Source organism: Bufo gargarizans, chromosome 7, assembly GCF_014858855.1.
Source record: "Bufo gargarizans isolate SCDJY-AF-19 chromosome 7, ASM1485885v1, whole genome shotgun sequence".
In the NCBI taxonomy this organism is placed as follows: Eukaryota; Metazoa; Chordata; class Amphibia; order Anura; family Bufonidae; genus Bufo; species Bufo gargarizans.
Window position 1 is genome coordinate 118,188,446 of NC_058086.1, and position 19,805 is coordinate 118,208,250.

Sequence of the window (19,805 nt, forward strand, 5' to 3'; positions counted from 1 at the left end):
GAACATTTCCGGGATGTTCGGCCGAACTTCTCGAACCCGAACATCCAGGTGTTCGCTCAACTCTAGTTGTGACCCATCACAACCCCATTTGGTAAGCATAATCTGTGTTTTTATAATACCAAGTACTGTAGGGTTCTACACACGAGGCGCTGCCTCCTCTCTTTTCTCTCCTTTTATCTTCTGTTGATATGAAAGATTTGCCAGCGTCATCAGGTTTGGGTTTGGATCAGACCCTGCATAGACGACCTGGGACTGCAGGCATTGCAGTTCGAGAACTCTATGCAGACTACTTTTTAAGCCTAGAGGGGTCCTTGCCATGGCAGAGGGACGCAATTCGTGGCAGTGTTTGATTTCTTCTGTGCTCGCTAGTTTTTTTTTGTTTTCTAGATAGCTTCTGTAATTTCAGACATAGTTGAGTGTAGGGACTTGCAAGAGAATGAGGACCCTAGACGTGGGCTTGCGGGCTGAGGTTTTTTGGAACAAAAAGTTAATCAATCTAATTTAAAAAAAATATTGTGTTTATGATTTAAATTATTGAACCATCATTATTGGATTTGCTATGTTTCAAAAAACCTTCTAATACCTCATTAATTCCTAATTTTTATGTTGGGTTCACCATGGAAAATAAACTTTGTTTAGTACTACAAGTATTGGTTGTGTCTTTTTTAAATGTCTTATTAGATTGGAATGTTATGTATTTCATACCAAGCTATAATTTAACAATTAACACTATCACATTCTACATGTATTCCTGTAACATGATATGCTTTTTTTGGCACCGAAGACTCATTAGTAAGTGTTGTTGGGCGAAAATGCACATAGCCAATAGGTTTCCTGTGCAACCATTAGGATAATATTATATTTCTCAACCCCAAAAATTTTAATAAAAGGGGGGTTTGTGCATTTGTGCCTTCTACTCTCAACTAATAATAGTTTACATTGCTCCCCGTACAAACAGATGTTGGGACGAACACCAATTCAAAAGGCCTATATCAGTGATGGCTAACCTTGGCACTCCAGCTGTGTTAAAACTACAACTCCCAAGATGCCCCCCTTGCTTGGCTGCTCTCAGAACTCGGTAGAAATAAATGGAGCATGCTGGGAGTTGTAGTTTCACCACAGCTGGAGGGGTAAGGTTAGCCATCACTTGCCTATATACTCTGTATTGCTACTTCTCCATCCAAAGGTTGAGTTGGTTGTAAAGCCACATCCCAGTTATTTTGTTTGTTTGCAGTCACAATTGTACTTGCTTTTGTAATAAATTCAAGACATATTGCGTTGTAGTAATTTTTTTAATAACAAAACCCCAGGCCCCCAAAGAAATTTACGGCAAACAATTATGCCAAAAATAAGGCAAAGAAACAAACAAAAATATACATTTAACTTTAGTATTAAACTAGCACTACAGGTCAAAAAAATCCCTGGTGAAAGGACCAGGCTGAAATGAGCTCCTTGGCCTAACCTGTTCAGGTTGCTGTGGCCCACTGGGATAGGTGGCAGCCTGACTCAAATACTGTGAAGGGGGTCGGCTTGCTTCCTGTACCACCTGGTAACGTGGGCCAGGTAAAGGTGGGCCATGGGGTTGGGGTTGGCTGGCCATAGAAACATGCTGGGAGCCCGCAGAAAGGATCTTGCGCCTCACTGTGTTTATTTCCGAGACGATGTCTCCCTCGTATGGTGAGGAAAACATTTCTATCACCATTGCAATTCCTGCCACACAAGAACTCAATTTGTGGGCAGGAACGCCCCTCAGTAAAGGCCCCAGCCCCCTCACCACAGCTTCCTCTGGTCCCTCACTCCTCCTCTTGGCGAGTAATTCAATGACTCGAGAGTCAATCTGCTCCTGAGTATCTGCCGCCGAGGAAGCCTGGGGGACATTTCGCCGCCGCCTTGGCTGAGGCTGCTGGGTCCTTTCCGTGCTCCCCTGGGAAAGGGTTGGTGGTTCAACGGTAGGATGTTCCGTCTCCTCGGCCTGGGTATGGGTGGGGCTACTTTCTGGCGAGAAAGCAGCTGGAGTTTTTCTCTCGCCCAAATCTGACTCCTCAGGATCATCCAAACTGTCGACGGTACTGTATGTAACAATTAGAAATAAACATACAGTACAGACCAAAAGTTTGGACACACCTTCTCATTCAAAGAGTTTTCTTTATTTTCATGACTATGAAAATTGTAGATTCACACTGAAGGCATCAAAATTATGAATTAACACATGTGGAATTATATACATAACAAAAAAGTGTGAAACAACTGAAAATATGTCATATTCTAGGTTCTTCAAAGTAGCCACCTTTTGCTTTTAGTACTGCTTTGCACATTCTTGGCATTCTCTTGATGAGCTTTAAGAGGTAGTTACCTGAAATGGTCTTCCAACAGTCTTGAAGGAGTTCCCAGAGATGCTTAGCACTTGTTGGCCCTTTTGCCTTCACTCTGCTGTCCAGGTCACCCCAAACCATCTCGATTGGGTTCAGGTCCAGTGACTGTGGAGGCCAGGTCATCTGGCGCAGCAACCCATCACTCTCCTTCATGGTCAAATAGCCCTTACGCAGCCTGGAGGTGTGTTTGGGGTCATTGTCATGTTGAAAAATAAATGATGGTCCAACTAAACACAAACCGGATGGAATAGCATGCCGCTGCAAGATGCTGTGGTAGCTATGCTGGTTCAGTATGCCTTCAATTTTGAATAAATCCCCAACAGTGTCACCAGCAAAGCACCCCCACACCATCACACCTTCTCCTCCATGCTTCACGGTGGGAACCAGGCATGTAGAGTCCATCCGTTCACCTTTTCTGCGTCACACAAAGACACAGTGGTTGGAACCAAAGATCTCAAATTTGAACTCATCAGACCAAAGCACAGATTTCCACTGGTCTAATGTCCATTCCTTGTGTTCTTTAGCCCAAACAAGTCTCTTCTGCTTGTTGCCTCTCCTTAGCAGTGGTTTCCTAGCAGATATTCTACCATGAAGGCCTGATTCACACAGTCTCCTCTTAACAGTTGTTCTAGAGATGTGTCTGCTGCTAGAACTCTGTGTGGCATTGACCTGGTCTCTAATCTGGGCTACTGTTAACCTGCGATTTCTGAGGCTGGTGACTCGGATGAACTTATCCTCCGCAGCAGAGGTGACTCTTGGTCTTCCTTTCCTGGGGCGGTCCGCGTGTGAGCCAGTTTCTTTGTAGTGCTTGATGGTTTTTGTGACTGCACTTAGGAACACTTTCAAAGTTTTCCCAATTTTTCGGACTGACTGACCTTGATTTCTTAAAGTAATGATGGCCACTCGTTTTTCTTTACTTAGCTTCTTTTTTCTTGCCATAATACAAATTCTAACAGTCTATTCAGTAGGACTATCAGCTGTGTATCCACCTGACTTCTCCACAATGCAACTGATAGTCCCAACCCCATTTATAAGGCAAGAAATCCCACTTATTAAACCTGACAGGGCACACCTATGAAGTGAAAACCTCTTGAAGCTCATCAAGAGAATGCCAAGAGTGTGCAAAGCAGTAATCAAAGCAAAAGGTGGCTACTTTGAAGAACCTAGAATATGACATATTTTCAGTTGTTTCACACTGTTTTGTTATGTAAATAATTCCACATGTGTTAATTCATAGTTTTGATGCCTTCAGTGTGAGTCTACAATTTTCATAGTCATGAAAATAATGAAAACTCTTTGAATGAGAAGGTGTGTCCAAACTTTTGGTCTGTACTGTATAATAAATCTATGGAGTACAACATTTCGGTTTTACATAAGGTTTATCCCCAAAAAAATGGGTTGTGCTATAGTCTTTTATTCTGCCTAGAAGACATATTTTCAGTTAATGTCAAAAATCCTAGTGAGATGATAATTTAACACATCCATAAACACAAATTTACAGAGGATTCTTATTGGGAGCATCAACACAAATTTGGAAACTGATTTTCAGAGCAATGATAGTAGTTTGGGGATGTACTGGCCGAAAACAGGTAGACACATTCTAGGAGCTAACCAAGTGCTGAAATTCTGTGCATCTGCATTGGACCTGTTTGTCACCCTCGTTTTTGTCAAATAAACCCACAAAAAATCCACACCTAGAACATTTATAATGCATCATAAGGCCATGGTGGAAGTTGAATTTCTAATTCTGCTCCAGGAACGCAGTAATAGCATGTAATAGTACAAAGTATTGTGCCTTTTATTTTAACCAAATAAAATCAATTTTTTTACTTGAAATACAACTTGCCAATAATGGTAAAGGAAATATCCATAGTGAAGGGGTACAATTTAAAAAAAAATAATAAAAAAAATATTAGCATGTATGTACACAAACATAGGAACACAGAGAACAATGCCTAAATGGGAACACTATTCAGGCACCTATGACTGCTAAGGCCTTGGATGAGCATTATCATATTTTGAACATATACAAAGGATAAGTACACATTATCATATTGGCGATGGACAAACACCTGGCAAAATATATGACAATCAGCTGTATGATGAGAAAATACGTGCAGTGCACAAGTGTCATCTCCCTTCTCATTTCCAGCACTGATAGCACTCTATCCCATCAGATATCTGTGAATAGATGTTACATAAAGAGGCACACAGGAGGAAGAGAGACGGCAGAGGGCAGGGCATGTGCGATGTGCTTGTGTTGACTCTTCATACTGCTGAACAGCGTTGTTGTCCAGTGATGACTTTGCCTTTTTTTTAAAAACAATGACCTACACAGAGAAGATAGGTCATCAATAGTCAAACACCATCATAAACATACTTACGGCCTCAAATCCATGACCGGTTTAAGAAATTCTAATTGGGCCGTGTATATATATGGCCTTTTGCGTGCTCTGCCATCGCCTTTTGCTCAGCTCCCGGCAATTGTTCCACCGGGTCTTCGTCTGCTTGACTAGAAATTAAACAATTAAAATCTTATAAATTTATTGCAAAAATATGCCCAAAAAAAAAAGGACTAAGAGCAAAGCAGACATTTCTCCAAATTCAAGCAGCCCCCTGAAGATAAATATCCAAAAATGCACGAATATACACCACATGCTACAGTAGTGCCGGTGTGGCTATACTAATGAAATACGTTCATGAAGCCAGTGATTAATCGTGCTAGCCATTGGTATGTAAATGTATGCACAATATGCGTTAAGTACCAACTATTGTATGCTCAATTACAACAGGAACAAGTGCCACCAACTAGCAGGTGCACATGCATAGTATCCATTACTACAGTTTTCAGTATCATAGCTAGGGCCAGGCATTTAAAATACACCCAATGGTAGGAGTATGGTATATATTTTATGATTGTTTTGTAAAATCCATATATATGCCTATAAAAAATAAGGCAGGCCATTAAAATATACAGTTTATGAACACGGAGCTGAGCGTTCCGTGGTATCACGGCCTAGCATCCTGTTGAGAACAGGAGTTCACGCCATCATTGGTTGCTATGACGCCGTGCGCTTAGAGACGCCACTGCAGTACCGTAATACACTCGTATGATCTATACCAGTGTCTGACTATACTTCAACGTGGACACAAAGCACACCGCATCATAGCAACAAAAGAGGATGCCAGGCTGGGATATCGCAGAGCGCTCGCCTCCGTGTTCCACGGTCGTATGCAGTTATTAAGACATCATGGAATTAATAGCTAGTTCAATAGTGACAAGACAGGGGCCAGGACAGTGCAATGACATTGCTGGCACTTACCTAAATCAGCCCGGCCTCTGGCATCTGCTTTTTGCCATTCTAAACGCCACTTTCTCCCATGACACCTCCTTGCGGACTCGGTCTTGATAGATATTGAGCCTGCTGTCCCATAACTCTGGCCTCTCCTGAACCAGAGTTATTAATTTTTCCACATTCCATCTAGGCATTTTCCACTCAAATTTGAAAATTCTCCTCAAATCACCACACAACACTATTACCACAGGTCACTAGCAAACTGCTATCAGATAACCTATGACCTGAAGCTTCCTTCCTGCATTGTAATTATTATAATTTTTTTATTTGGCTCAAATCTGGCAGACAGTTTTGCAATGGTAAAGATTAATAAAACGCACACGGATGACAAACGGTTGTGCATCCGCGATTTTCGCGGACCCATTGATTTGAATGGGTCCGCGAACTGTTGACCGTGAAAAAAATAGGACAGGTCATATTTTTTTGACGGACTGGAACCACGGATCACGGACGCGGATGGCAAATGGTGCATTAGCCGAGTTTTCAACGGACCCATTGAAAGTCAATGGGTCCGCTGAAAATCACGAAAAACTGAAAAATGTACACGGAATGAAACAACGGTCGTGTGCATGAGGCCTTAATAGTCTTACCAAAGTCATATGTGTGAAAATAGTCCAGGATGGGGCGGAAGGATACAGTTATCTCTTCTAAGTTATATCCTTGAATGGATTTTCCCATCTTGAGGTCATGTGATGTGTAGTTGGTTAGAGGGGGTGGAATGTATTTAGCATTCCATATTGATGTCTAGGATTAGACATGCCCATCCTGATATCATGAGGTTTCCTCTGAACAGAAGTAATATATATAACTTATGTTCCTATTTTGATATCCGAACCTAATAATAGCTTGTGTATAATGTGACAAGTTATTTCCACTCACATGTATTGTTAAGCTTGTAATGCTTTATATTAATGCTATATATATTCATTTGCATGTATCATTGTGTTTATTTACTTAGATATGTTTATAACCTTGTAACCAATTAACCTGTAATGATTTAAAGATTTAATGACAAATTTAATTTAAAAAAAATTATGGTTAATAATTTTTATGACCATAATTAATCATTCTTAATTGAATTATTACTTCCCGACAGTGTTGGAAAAAATTTCATTGTGCTAAAAAAATCGATTTACAAGTGCAGGGAACAGGGTTTATTACAAGGAAATATTTATACGTCTTATATGCCCTTGTGCCGTGCAGTTATATGTTCTAAAGCATTTATTGGCTTGTATTAGTGGGAAAAGCGGCTTATTAGCTGTTGTGTGGAGAAGTGCTAAAATTACAGCCCTTTTTGTTGTGTATTAGTGGCAAAAAGTAAAATATATTTGCCGCTCCGCGGTGCAGTTATCTGTTCTAAAGCCTTTTGTGGCGTGTATTAGTGAAAAAAGAAAAATTATATTTGCCGCTTAGGGGTGCAGTTATCTGTTCTAAAGTAGTGTTGAGCGAGCATGCTCAGCTGAACTGTCCAATACCTTCTGTGTATCAACGCCAGAGATTGGAGAAATATAAGTGAAAATTAATATATGTTTTCCATCATTTTCAATACATTTTCTATAGAGGGTGTCAGCAGTGACTTATGACATCTGTCCAATACTTTCTGTCTATCAGGGTCAGAAATTGGAGAAATATAAGTGAAAATGTATATATTTTTTCCATCATTTTCAATACTTTTTATATAGAGGCTGTCTGCAGTGACTTCTGACATCTGTCCAATACCTTCTGTGTGTCAGTGCCAGAAATTGGAGAAAAATAAGTAAAAATGTATATATTTTTTCCATCATTTTCTATACTTTTTATATAGAGTGTGTCTGCAGTGACTTGTGACGTCTGTCCAATTCCTTCTGTGTTTCAGGGCCAGAGATAGGAAAAATATAAATGAAAATTACTATATTTGTTCCATCATTTTCAATATTTTTTCTATAGAGGGTGTCTGTACTTACTAGAGACATCTGTCCAATACCTTCTGTGTGTCAGGGCCAGAGATTGGAGAAATATAACTGAAAATTACTATATTTTTTCCATCATTTTCAATACTTTTTCTATAGAGGGTGTCATGGGGTAGCGTCACGGGTATAAAGATAGAGCTGCCACCCGGTCCCCTGTCCCTGCCTACTTGCACCAACCACCCTAGGTGATGGAGCGCAACTGGGCGACAGTCCCTGACCTGTGTAAGTGCAAGCAGAGAGATAGAGACAGCAGGGAAGCGGACAGCCAATGAGAGGTAGCACTCGAGCGGACAGAGAGGTGGAACAAGTAAGGTACCACTAAAAACGGAAGGGTGAGGCGGGTCAACTAGCCGGGGTCAGTCCATGAGGTCACGTCAGTACAAGAGAAGAGGCAAAGACAAAATCCAAAAGCAAGCCGAGGTCAAAATCCGGAGAGGTAGCGGCAAGGTTCAGGGAGCAGGCAGAAGAGGTGTCAGGAAGCAGATCAAGGGTCAAATCCAAAGGTATGCTAAATAACAATAATACATAGCCTAAGGGACCAAATTCACAGGCAACCTGTAGCCAGCAGGTTACCTGTATTTATAGTGGGGAGTGAGGGTTATGCGACGTGGCCAGCAGACAGGCAAGTCGAGCACCGAGTGATCATCGAGGACACTGGGTTAACAGCATCAATAATATTGTATGGTCCAATGAAATGCAGAGAGAATTTCCTAGAACACTGTTTCAAAGCAAGATTCTTAGTCGACAATCACACCTTATCGCCGAGTACAGCATTTACCCTCTCTCTTATTGGCATGTTTACAATGGGTTTCCTGGGCCTTTTCCAGGTTTGTTTGAACCTGTGTCCAGACTGTGCACAGTCTAGAGGTAAAAGATTGAGTGAGGATACAGAGGGACTAGAACAAAAGCGAGGATGCAAACCACTGTTACAAAAAAAAAGGAGACACCCCCGTGGAAGAATCTCACCCATAAGAGTTGATTATGTTATACATAGCACCTCAGATAAAGCTCCACTGCCTGATTTAACTGTTCAGTCTGCCCATTGGTCTGTGGATGGAAAGCAGACGAAATGGATAAAGAGATGTTGCATCTTCGACAATAAGCCCTCCAGAAACCAGAAACAAACTGCACGCCTCTATCAGAGACGATATTCTCAGCGACACCATGCAGACCTACCACATGTTCAATGAACAAGGATGCTAAGATCTTTGCATCAGGGAGCTTACTTAAAGGAACAAAGTGCACCATCTTGCTAAAACGGTCAACCACTACCCACACAACTGATTTCCCCTCAGAAGGGGGCACATCAGAAATAAAATCCATAGGAAATGTGAGACCACGGCTTGCAAGGAATGGGTAGTGTTTGTAGTTCACCCGTGGGAAGTGTTCTCTGGGTCTTAGACCTGGCACAAACATTGCAAGCCAAAACATAAGACTGTACATCCTTAGACAAAGTGGGCCACCAGAAAGACATCAGCAGCAATTCCTTAGTGGCAGCAATACCTGGATGACCAGAGATCACGGAGTCATGACATTCACCCAATAATTGAAAATGAAAGCACTCAGGAACAAATAACTTAGGGCTCTTTCACACTTGCGTTCTTTTCTTCCGGCATAGAGTTCCGTCGTCAGGGCTCTATGCCGGAAGAATCCTGATCAGTTTTATCCTAATGCATTCTACATGGAGCGAAATCCGTTCAGGATGCATCAGGATGTCTTCAGTTCCGGAACGGAATGTTTTTTGGCCAGAGAAAATACCGTAGCATACTGCGCTTTTTGCTCCGGCCAAAAATCCTGAAGACTTGCCGCAAGGCCGGATCCGGAATGAATGCCCATTGAAAGGCATTGATCCAGATCCGGCCTTAAGCTAAATGTCTTTTCGGCGCATTGCCGGATCCGACGTTTGCTTTTTCTCAATGGTTACCATGGCTGCCGGGACGCTAAAGTCCTGGCAGCCATGGTAAAGTGTAGTGGGGAGCGGGGGGAGCAGCATACTTACTATCCGTGCGGCTCCCGGGGCGCTCCAGAGTGACGTCAGGGCGCCCCAAGCACATGGATCACGTGATCGCATGGCACGTCATCCATGCGCATGGGGCACTCTGACGTCATTCTGGAGCGCCCCGGGAGCCGCACGGACTGTAAGTATACCGCTCCCCCGCCCCCCGCTCCTACTATGGCAACCAGGACTTTAATAGCGTCCTGGCTGCCATAGTAACACTGAAAGCATTTTGAAGACGGATCCGTCTTCAAATGCTTTCAGTACACTTGCGTTTTTCCGGATCCGGCGTGTAATTCCGGCAAGTGGAGTACACGCGGGATCCGGACAACGCAAGTGTGAAAGAGGCCTTATCTGCCGGTGTTTGTGCAGGAGCAAGTTGCAGAGCCCGTTGAATCTCAGAGGAAAGATCTGCAGAAACTGCTGCCACAAAGAGGCTTGCTGGCAAGATGGGTGCCGGGGGGGTGTCAGGAGGTTGGACAGCATTAAAACTCCGGGACAAGGCATCTGCCTTAATATTTTTACTTCCTGGTCTGAAAGTAACTGAAAAATTTAAACAAGTAAAAAAGAGGGCCCATCTGGCTTGTCTAGGATTAAGGCGTTTGGCCGCCTCAAGAAACACTAAGTTCTTATGATCGATGAGGACAGTAATTACGGTGTCTAGCCCCTTCTTAAAAATGCCTTCATTCCTCAAATGCCCATTTTATGGCCAGTAATTTGTGGTTTACAATATTGTAATTTCTCTCCGAAGGAGAGAACTTACAAGAGAAGAAGGTGCATTGCCTTAAATTAGTGAGGTTAGAAGACCCCTGAGAAAGGATGGCCCCCACACCATCCTCTGAGGAATCAACCTCCACCACAAAAGGTTCCTCGGTATCAGGCTGAACTAAGACTGGAGCCATCTGAAAACAATTTTTATGGGTATCAAAGGCCCGACAGGCCTTCAACGACCAGTTAACCAGATCAGAACCTTTTTTAGTTAAGTCAGTAAGAGGCTTGGCAATAACAGAATTATTTATGAATTTACGGTAAAAATTGGCGAATCCTAAAAAGTGTTGGAGTGCCTTTAAGCAGGATGGTCTTACCCAGTCTTGGATTGTCTGAACCTTACTGGGATCCATTTTAAATGAATGAGGAGTAAGAATATAGCCGAGATAAGAAATCTCTTGAACTCCAAACACACATTTCTCTAATTTAACGGACAGATCATTCTCCCTGAGGATTTTAAGAACCAATCTGATGTGAGACACATGAGAATCCCAGTCAGGTGAAAAGACAAGAATATCATCGAGATAAACAATCATAACTTTGCCGATAAGTTCTCTAAAAATGTCATTCTTGAAATTCTGAAACACAGCTGGGGCATTGCAAAGACCGAATGGCATAACAAGATACTCAAAGTGTCCCTCTGGAGTATTAAAAGCAGTTTTCCACTCATCTTCCTCCTTAATATGAACTAGGTTATACGCTCCTCTCAAATCAAATTTAGAAAACCACGAAGCACCCAAAATCTGGTTAAACAAATCAGGAATCAAAAATTTCTATAGTCAATGCAGGGCCTGAGAGCACCGTCCTTCTTTTTAAGAATCCTGCTCCCAGGGCAGAGGTGGAGGGCCTAATATGTCCCTTCTTGAGACTCTCCTGGATATAGTCTTTCATGGCCCTGCGCACAGGACCGGAAAGATTATAAATCCGTCCTTTAGGAAATTTGGACTCGGGTACCAAGTTGATAGCACAGTCATAAGACCTATTGGAAGGGAGAGTATCTGTCTCAGTGGTGAAAAAAAATCTGAATAATCAGAAATAAAATGAGGAATAATATCTGATGAAACCCCAGCTTGAACTACGGTTAAGCAAGAACTACAGTTAGGCTCCCATGTCTCTAACTCGCCCAAACTCCAGTTAATGACCGGATTGTGTTGCTGAAGCCAGGGCATACCAAGGACTACCTGAACAGGAAGATTCTCTAAAACAAAGAAAGAGCATTTCTCTGAGTGGCAGACCCCCACAGACAGGGTAACCTCCGGAGTACAGAGTTTTACCGTGCCTCCTAGCAGGGGGGTAGAATCTATGGTGGCAACCTGGATCGGGGTGGACAATTCTAGTATAGGAATTCCCATTTATTCAACAAATTTGCAATCAATAAAACTAAAAGCTGACCCTGAATCCACAAAGGCATTTCCTGACCCCTTTAAGACTCCAAAGGCAATAGAAACCGGCAACAATAATTTACTTCTTACCACCTCCGGGAGTACCTTGTCCCTGGATCCTTCAGAATTGGATTAATTTACCAGAAGGCGAAACTTTAGGACACTGACGGATCCAGTGGTCGGGATCCCCACAATAAAAACAAGGGCCCCGGCGACAGCGTAGCTCTCTTCGCGTCATCCCAAGTTGCATGGGCTCGTCCGAGTGGGCCTCCATCTTGGGTTCAATGGGGGAAACCTCAGGTTGAAGAAGGGTATGAGGAGAAAACAAATGCTCTCGCTGTCTCACTGTGATCCGTCTATCTAGTCTGATGGCTAGCATCATGGTCTCCTCTAAAGAGTTAGGACAGGGATAACAAACCAACATGTCTTTTAACTTCTCAGTCAAGCCTGCCCTCCAACCCGAGGGAACACACCACTTGCGGAACTGCGTACAATAATCCTCCACGGGACGATTCCCCTGAGTGAGGGCCTTAAGATTGGATTCTGCCACAGAGGCTCGGTCTGGTTCATCATAAAGAACCCCTAACGGTGGCGAGAGCAAGAATGGGAGGCGTTCGGATGGTCTCCTGAACCTGTAGTCTCTCCCCAAGTTCCTGTACTATTTGAGCAAGACCCTGCACATGTTCGGGGAGGCTCTGTAGAGGGTCAATGCTAAATTAAGGCCTGTGATTCTGTCACAGGGTAGCGTCACGGGTATAAAGATAGAGCGGAGGTGCACCCCTAGAGCTGCCACCCGGCCCCTGCCTACTTGCACCACCCTCCCTAGGTGATGGGGCACAACTGGGCGACAGCCCCTGACCTGAGTAAGTGCAAGCAGAGAGATAGAGACAGCAGGGAAGCGGACAGCCAATGAGAGGTAGCACTTGAGAGGACAGAGTGGTGGAACAAGTAAGGTACCACCAAAAACGGAACGGCGAGGCGGGTCAACTAGCCGGGGTCAGTCCAGGAGGTCACGTCAGTACAAGAGAAGAGGCAAAGACAAAATCCAAAAGCAAGCCGAGGTCAAAATCCGGAGAGGTAGCGTCAGGGTTCAGGGAGCAGGCAGAAGAGGTGTCAGGAAGCAGATGAAGGGTCAAATTCAAAGGTAAGCTAAATAACAATAATAATACACAGCCTAAGGGACCAAATTCACAGGCAACCTGTAGCCAGCAGGTTGCCTGTATTTATAGTGGGGAGTGAGGGTCATGTGACGTGGCCACCGTCACATGACCGACAGACAGGCAAGTCGAGCACCAAGTGATCATCTCGGCACTCAAGGCAGACCTAGGTGCAGGGAGCCTCCCAGCTAGCAAAGCCGCCCTGGGAACAAGGGCGAACACAGATCCTCACTCCTGAAGCTAAGCAGCAGGTCTGCGGCTGATGGAAGACCAAGTGTGCCTTCGGCACCCCGTTACCGATGGTGCCAGCAGTGACTTGTGACATCTGTCCAATACCGTCTGTGTGTCAGGGCCAGAGATGGGAGAAATATAACTGAAAATTACTATATTTTTTCCATAATTTTCAATACTTTTTCTATAAAGGGTGCTAGCAGTGACTTGTGACATCTGTCCAATACCTTCTGTGTGTCAGGGACAGAAATTGGAGAAATATAAGTGAAAATTCATATATTTTTCCATCATTTTCAATATTTTTCATATAGAGGGTGTATGCAATGACTAGTGACATTTGTCCAATGCCTTCTGTGTTCAGGGCCAGAGATTGGAGAAATATAAGTGAAAATGACTATATTTGTTCCATCATTTTCAATACATTTTCTATAGAGGGTATCTGCAGTGACTAGTGACATCTGTATTATACCTTCTGTGTGTCAGGGCCAGAGATTGGAGAAATATAACTGAAAATGAATATATTTTTTCCATCATTTTCAATACTTTTTATATAGCGGGTGTCTGCAGTGACTAGAGACATCTGTCCAAAAATTTCTGTGTTTCACAGTTCAGACAATAACCCGTCTGCAGGTCTTATGTGTTTGAGGTGGCAAATTCCAATTAACAATGTCACAGGTAACCACCCTTAAAACTTAACTTTTAATATCTATCTAAAATAGCTATAAACCCTCCAACACAAACCACTTAACAGTAAAATAAGAAAACAAGATGGAAGATATCATTAGGTTGATGCTTAGCTTTAGGGCTAGTAATGGCTAGTGTTGATCACGAATATTCGAATTCTGAATTTTTATCGCGAATATAGGTACTTCGAAAATTTGCGAATATTTTGAATATAGTTATATATATTCGTAATTTTGAATATAAAAAAAAATCCTTTTTTTTTTTTTTTTTATTCGATTTTTTTTTTTATCAGTACACATGATCCCTCCCTGCTTCTAGCTTGTGGGCCAATAAGAAGGCTGCAATATACTTGACTTTAGGAGTAGTGTTTGCGAATTTTGCTCTATATTCATTTTTTCGAATATTCGCTATATTGCTATATAGTCTTGTTTTAGAATATTACGAATATTCGATTATTTTTTTATAGCTGTCATTTTTTGAACTTCAGATAAAAAAAAATTACAACTATTAGACAAAGAAGATTATAGCACTATATTAGATAAATTGCTCTATATTCATTTTTTTTTCGAATATTCGCTATATTGCTATATATTCTTGTTTTAGAATATTACGAATATTCAAAAAAACTAAGCAATATAGCGAATATTCAAAAAAAATCGAATATAGAGCAATTTAGCTAAGGCCTCTTTCACACTTGCGTTGTCCGGATCCGGCGTGTACTCCACTTGCCGGAATTACACGCCGGATCCGGAAAAACGCAAGTGTACTGAAAGCATTTGAAGACGGATCCGTCTTCAAAATGCTTTCAGTGTTACTATGGCACCCAGGACGCTATTAAAGTCCTGGTTGCCATAGTAGGAGCGGGGAGCGGGGGAGCGGTATACTTACCATCCGTGCGGCTCCCGGGGCGCTCCAGAGTGACGTCACAGCGCCCCAGGCGCATGGATGACGTGCCATGCGATCACGTCATCCATGCGCCTGGGGCGCCCTGACGTCACTCTGGAGCGCCCCAGGAGCCGCACGGATGGTAAGTATGCTGCTCCCCCGCTCCCCGCTACACTTTACCATGGCTGCCAGGACTTTAGCGTCCCGGCAGCCATGGTAACCACTCTAAAAAAGCTAAACGTCGGATCCGGCAATGCGCCGAAACGACGTTTAGCTTAAGGCCGGATCCGGATCAATGCCTTTCAATGGGCATTCATTCCAGATCCGGCCTTGCGGCAAGTCTTCAGTTTTTTTGGCCGGAGCAAAAAGCGCAGCATGCTGCGGTATTTTCTCCGGCCAAAAAACGTTCCGTTCCGGAACTGAAGACATCCTGATGCATCCTGAACAGATTTCACTCCATTCAGAATGCATTAGGATAATCCTGATCAGGATTCTTCCGGCATAGAGCCCCGACGACGGAACTCTATGCCGGAAGACAATAACGCAGGTGTGAAAGAGCCCTAATATAGTGCTATGATCTTCTGTGTCTAATAGTTGTAAGTTGAAAAATTCGTAATAAAAATTTGAATCTGAAAAAATCAACGAATATTCTAAAAAATATTCGAATATGACCCCTGCCGCTCATCACTAGTAATGGCAGAGATTGGACCTAATATATAGCTATGGGCTCTCTCCCTATAGCTGACCCTCTTGCTATTTGTGCCCTGCCTACAAACGGAATGGCGGCCCCGATAGGGGCGATCCTGTATCAGGAAGTGTAACGCGTGTCCTTTTATCAACATGGGTAACACATTTGCAGACAGCTCAGGTAATAAAGTGTATTCAGCATGGAGCTTTGCCAATTGTAACATGGCAGGATTAGTCTATTTGGCACAATGTGACTGTGATTTAAAATACGTAGGAAAAACTTGCAGGCCATTAAAAAAATGGATTTTAGAACATATAGGGGATATACGAAATAGACGAGATAAACCCCTAGCCAGACATGTTTTACTGTACCATGAGGGAAATTTCAAATCGATACATTTCTCTATGATCGAGACCATCAAACAATCAATACGAGAGGGGGATCTAGACAATATCCTGAGACAAAAAGAGTCCAGGTGGATCTTCACTCTCAAAACTACAGTTCCACAAGGTATTAATGATGGAATCGATTTTGCGTGCTTTCTATAGTCCAGATCCATTATCATATGCAGGGGTCCTACATCCCTTGATATAAAGATGGAATAGCCAACTAACATAGGGGGTCTATGGTGACCCCAATGGCTCTCCATAGTGTATTGGAAAACATTGTTTTGAACCTCTCACAGTAGATGTTATAATGATAAGTTTCTATATTACACACTATATACTACTATAATATTTTGGCAGATATGACTGATATAATTAAATATTAAAATAAAATAAAATGATGCCACCCATAAGATAAACACATCTTTATTTCAATGACATGGTTTTTACCAAATTATGGTTAAGCTGGTCATTTTTCAAATGCTAGAAATATAATGCTGTAGCTCAGTGCAGGGATCATGGACCTTTGAAACACTGCGGTCATGTGATACATCACATGACCAAGTTCTGATTATGTGACCCTGTGACGTCATCAGCATGTGATGCATCAAATGACCAAGCTCTGATCATGTGACCCTGTGACATCATCAGCCGGTGGCTATTTAAAAGCACCCGACATGACTAACGCTCTGTAATGTTGCAGACGCTGGGAGGTCATCGGATGCCCCACGCTGACAAAAAAAAATTACTGCTTTAAAGGTAAACTGGCCCAGAAACAAAATCATTGCTATGCTAATGTATTATGGACCAAATTCTGTGCCCCTGCATTAGTGATTTTACTGAGCTGGGATGACTCTTTGGTAAATAAGAGACAAAACATCTTAACCTATTGTTCTGATTCTGATATAGACGGCAGTGTCACTGGTTCAGAGTTATCATATATGGACTGGGCCCCGTAGATTTACTATCTAAAAGGTCGGCGGAGACACCACTGAAGTACTATTATGTCCTTCTGATTACTGGACCCCGGCAATTAGTCAGTACTACACACGGCAATACAGACACATCTTTCTGCATGTTACAACTCATAAAGCCAACCATAACCAGGTATCCAAAGTGTATGCTAATTTATGGCACCTAAAAGCAAAATTAGTGTTTTATTTATATTACATTATATTACAGGTGGCTGCTACTACATGGAGATATCGGGTATAACGCCCTCATCCGTGATACGCAAGTAGACAAAAATTTATCAATGTCATAACTGCCAATTTAGATATCATTTAGATACTAAGGCACTATTTATACCCCTGTTTCTGAATACAATTTGGTTCCCTGATGAACCCGAGTACAGTAAGGGAGAAACTCGTAGGGACAATGGTGTCATCAACTTAGATGGCATCATAATATCTATGAAATAAAGGGATATTGATACCACCAACTCTAGGTGATGTCAAAAATGTTGTTTAACTAGAATATGGGATTATGTGCTATCTGACAACTAATAGTATGTATCTACAAGTATAAGCAGGAGATAGACTAATTATTTCATGATATGTTTTTAAAACTTTCATTACTTTTTATGGTATATTTTTTGTTTTGTACCTTTAGTCCTTAGCTATTACAATAGCAATTAACTAATAGGTTAGCATACAATAGCTACCAGGGCCATCCAAGTGCATTCAGGAGGTTCCTGATACGGGATCACCCCTATCGGGGTGGCCATTCCGTTTGGCACAAATAGCGAGAGGGTCAGTTATAGGGAGAGAGCCCATAGCTATATATTAGGCCCAATCTCTGCCATTCCTAGCCCTAAAGCTAAGCATCAACCTAATGATATCTTCCATCTTGTTTTCTTATTTTACTGTTAAGTGGTTTGTGTTGGAGGGTTTGTAGCTATTTTAGATAGATATTAAAAGTTAAGTTTTAAGGGTGGTTACCTGTGACATCAATACCTTCTATGCTTCAGGGCCAGAGATTAGAGAAATATAACTGAAAATGAATATATTCGTTCCATCATTTTCAATCATTTTTCTATAGAGGGTGTCTGCAGTGACTAGTGACATCTGTATTATATCTTCTGTGTGTCAGGGCCAGAGATTGGAGAAATATAACTGAAAATTACAATATTTTTTCTATCATTTTCAATAATTTTTCTATAGAGGGTGTCTGCAATGACTAGTATAATCGGTATTTCTGGAGTGTAATAATATTACAGGCTATAGCTACTAGAGAGGGGTCATTGATCCAGGGATTATTCTTATTGCCTGATTTGAGTCGGTAAGGAATTTTTTATTCCCCTAAAGTGGGGAAAAATTAGCTTCTACCTCAGTTTTTTTTTTTTGTTGCCTCCCTCTTGCAGGATGACAGGCTGAACTGGATGGACAAATGTCATTTTTTCAGCCTTATTTACTATGTTACCTTCTGTGTGTCAGGGCCAGAGATTGGAGAAATACAACTAATAATTACTATATTTTTTTTCCATCATTTTCTATAATTTTTCTATAGATGGTGTCTGCAGTTACTAGAGACATGTGTCCAATACCTTCTGTATTTCATGGCCAGAGATAGGAAAAATATAAGTGAAATCTATTTTCCTTTTTCCATACTTTTACGTACTTTTTCTATATACTGTGCTTGCTGTGAACTCTGACATCCGTGACACATTTTGTGTGTCAACCTGGCATATAACATTTAATATGCGCAAGGCGAGCAGTAAGAGACAGGGAAGTGGCTGTGATCCTGATGGTTGTGGCTCTGGGCGCGTTGAAACTGTGCCTGCTGCCAGAGCACAAGAAAAACAATCATTCACCATAACTAGCTTCATGTCCCAGTTTGCAGGGGGTCGCAGTGAGACCAGTGCGACCATGTGGTCAGTTGGATTGCAGCAGATAATGCTTCCAGTCGGTTAAGCACCACCCTGTCTTACACCAAGTCTAGTCTCAGTAACCTAGAGTCTGGTCAACAGAATCCTCTCCCTGATCCTCCTTCCTCCCACCATGGAGAGTGTGGCCAAACAAGTGATCCCACACTCGGAAATTCAGAGGAGCTCTTTTCATCGCCATTACTTGATTTGGCCCTCTCGACAAGCAGGCTTGAAGAGGGACATGAGATCTTTTGCCCTGATTCCCAACCTCTTGAGCATCCACAGTCACAAGAACATGACGGTGGGGAAGGGCAATTAGTCTTTAATAAGATGGATGTTGATGAGACACAGTTGCCAATGAGTCAACCGCAATTACTGTCTCAATAGGTTGATCCGAGTGAGGAAGTGGAAGAGGAGGTGGTGGACGATGAGGTCACTGACCCAACCTGGGAAGGTGGAAAGCTGAGTGAGGACAGCAGAACAGAGGGGGAAGGATCTGCAGCACTGAAACAGGCTGGAAGAGGCAGTGGGGTGGCAAAAGGGAGAAGGCGGGCCACAACAAACAGGCCCACAACTGTTCCACGGAGCATCCCTTTGCATAAATCTCCCTTGCCAAGAGTTAGGTGTTCCACAGTATGACGCTTCTTCCCCTATAGTATGTGCTGGCCAATCGCCTTTCGAAGGCGCAGACAAGGATGCCTCCTGCACTGCACCTGGACCTTCGCAAGCACCAGTGACCACATCCACTTCCCTGTCCCAGCGCAGTGTCCAAATGTCATTACTGCAGGCATTTGAACGCAAGCGCAAATACCTAGCGCTCAATGCTCGCAATTAAGGACGATGCTTTGCATGTGGAAGAGGTGGAAATGTGGGAAGAAGACATTACACAGGGTGATAGCCAGACCACTCTCTGTTCGTCTTCTCAGCACAAATTGGATGATGAAGAGGGGGAGGAGGAGGAGGAGACGGTTGCCTCCGCTACAGTGGGTAGTACCCATGGAAGTTTAATTCCATCTGTTCAGCGTGGGTAAGCAGAAGTGGAGGAAAAGGAGACTTAGAGTGATCCTGCTGATGATGACAGCGAA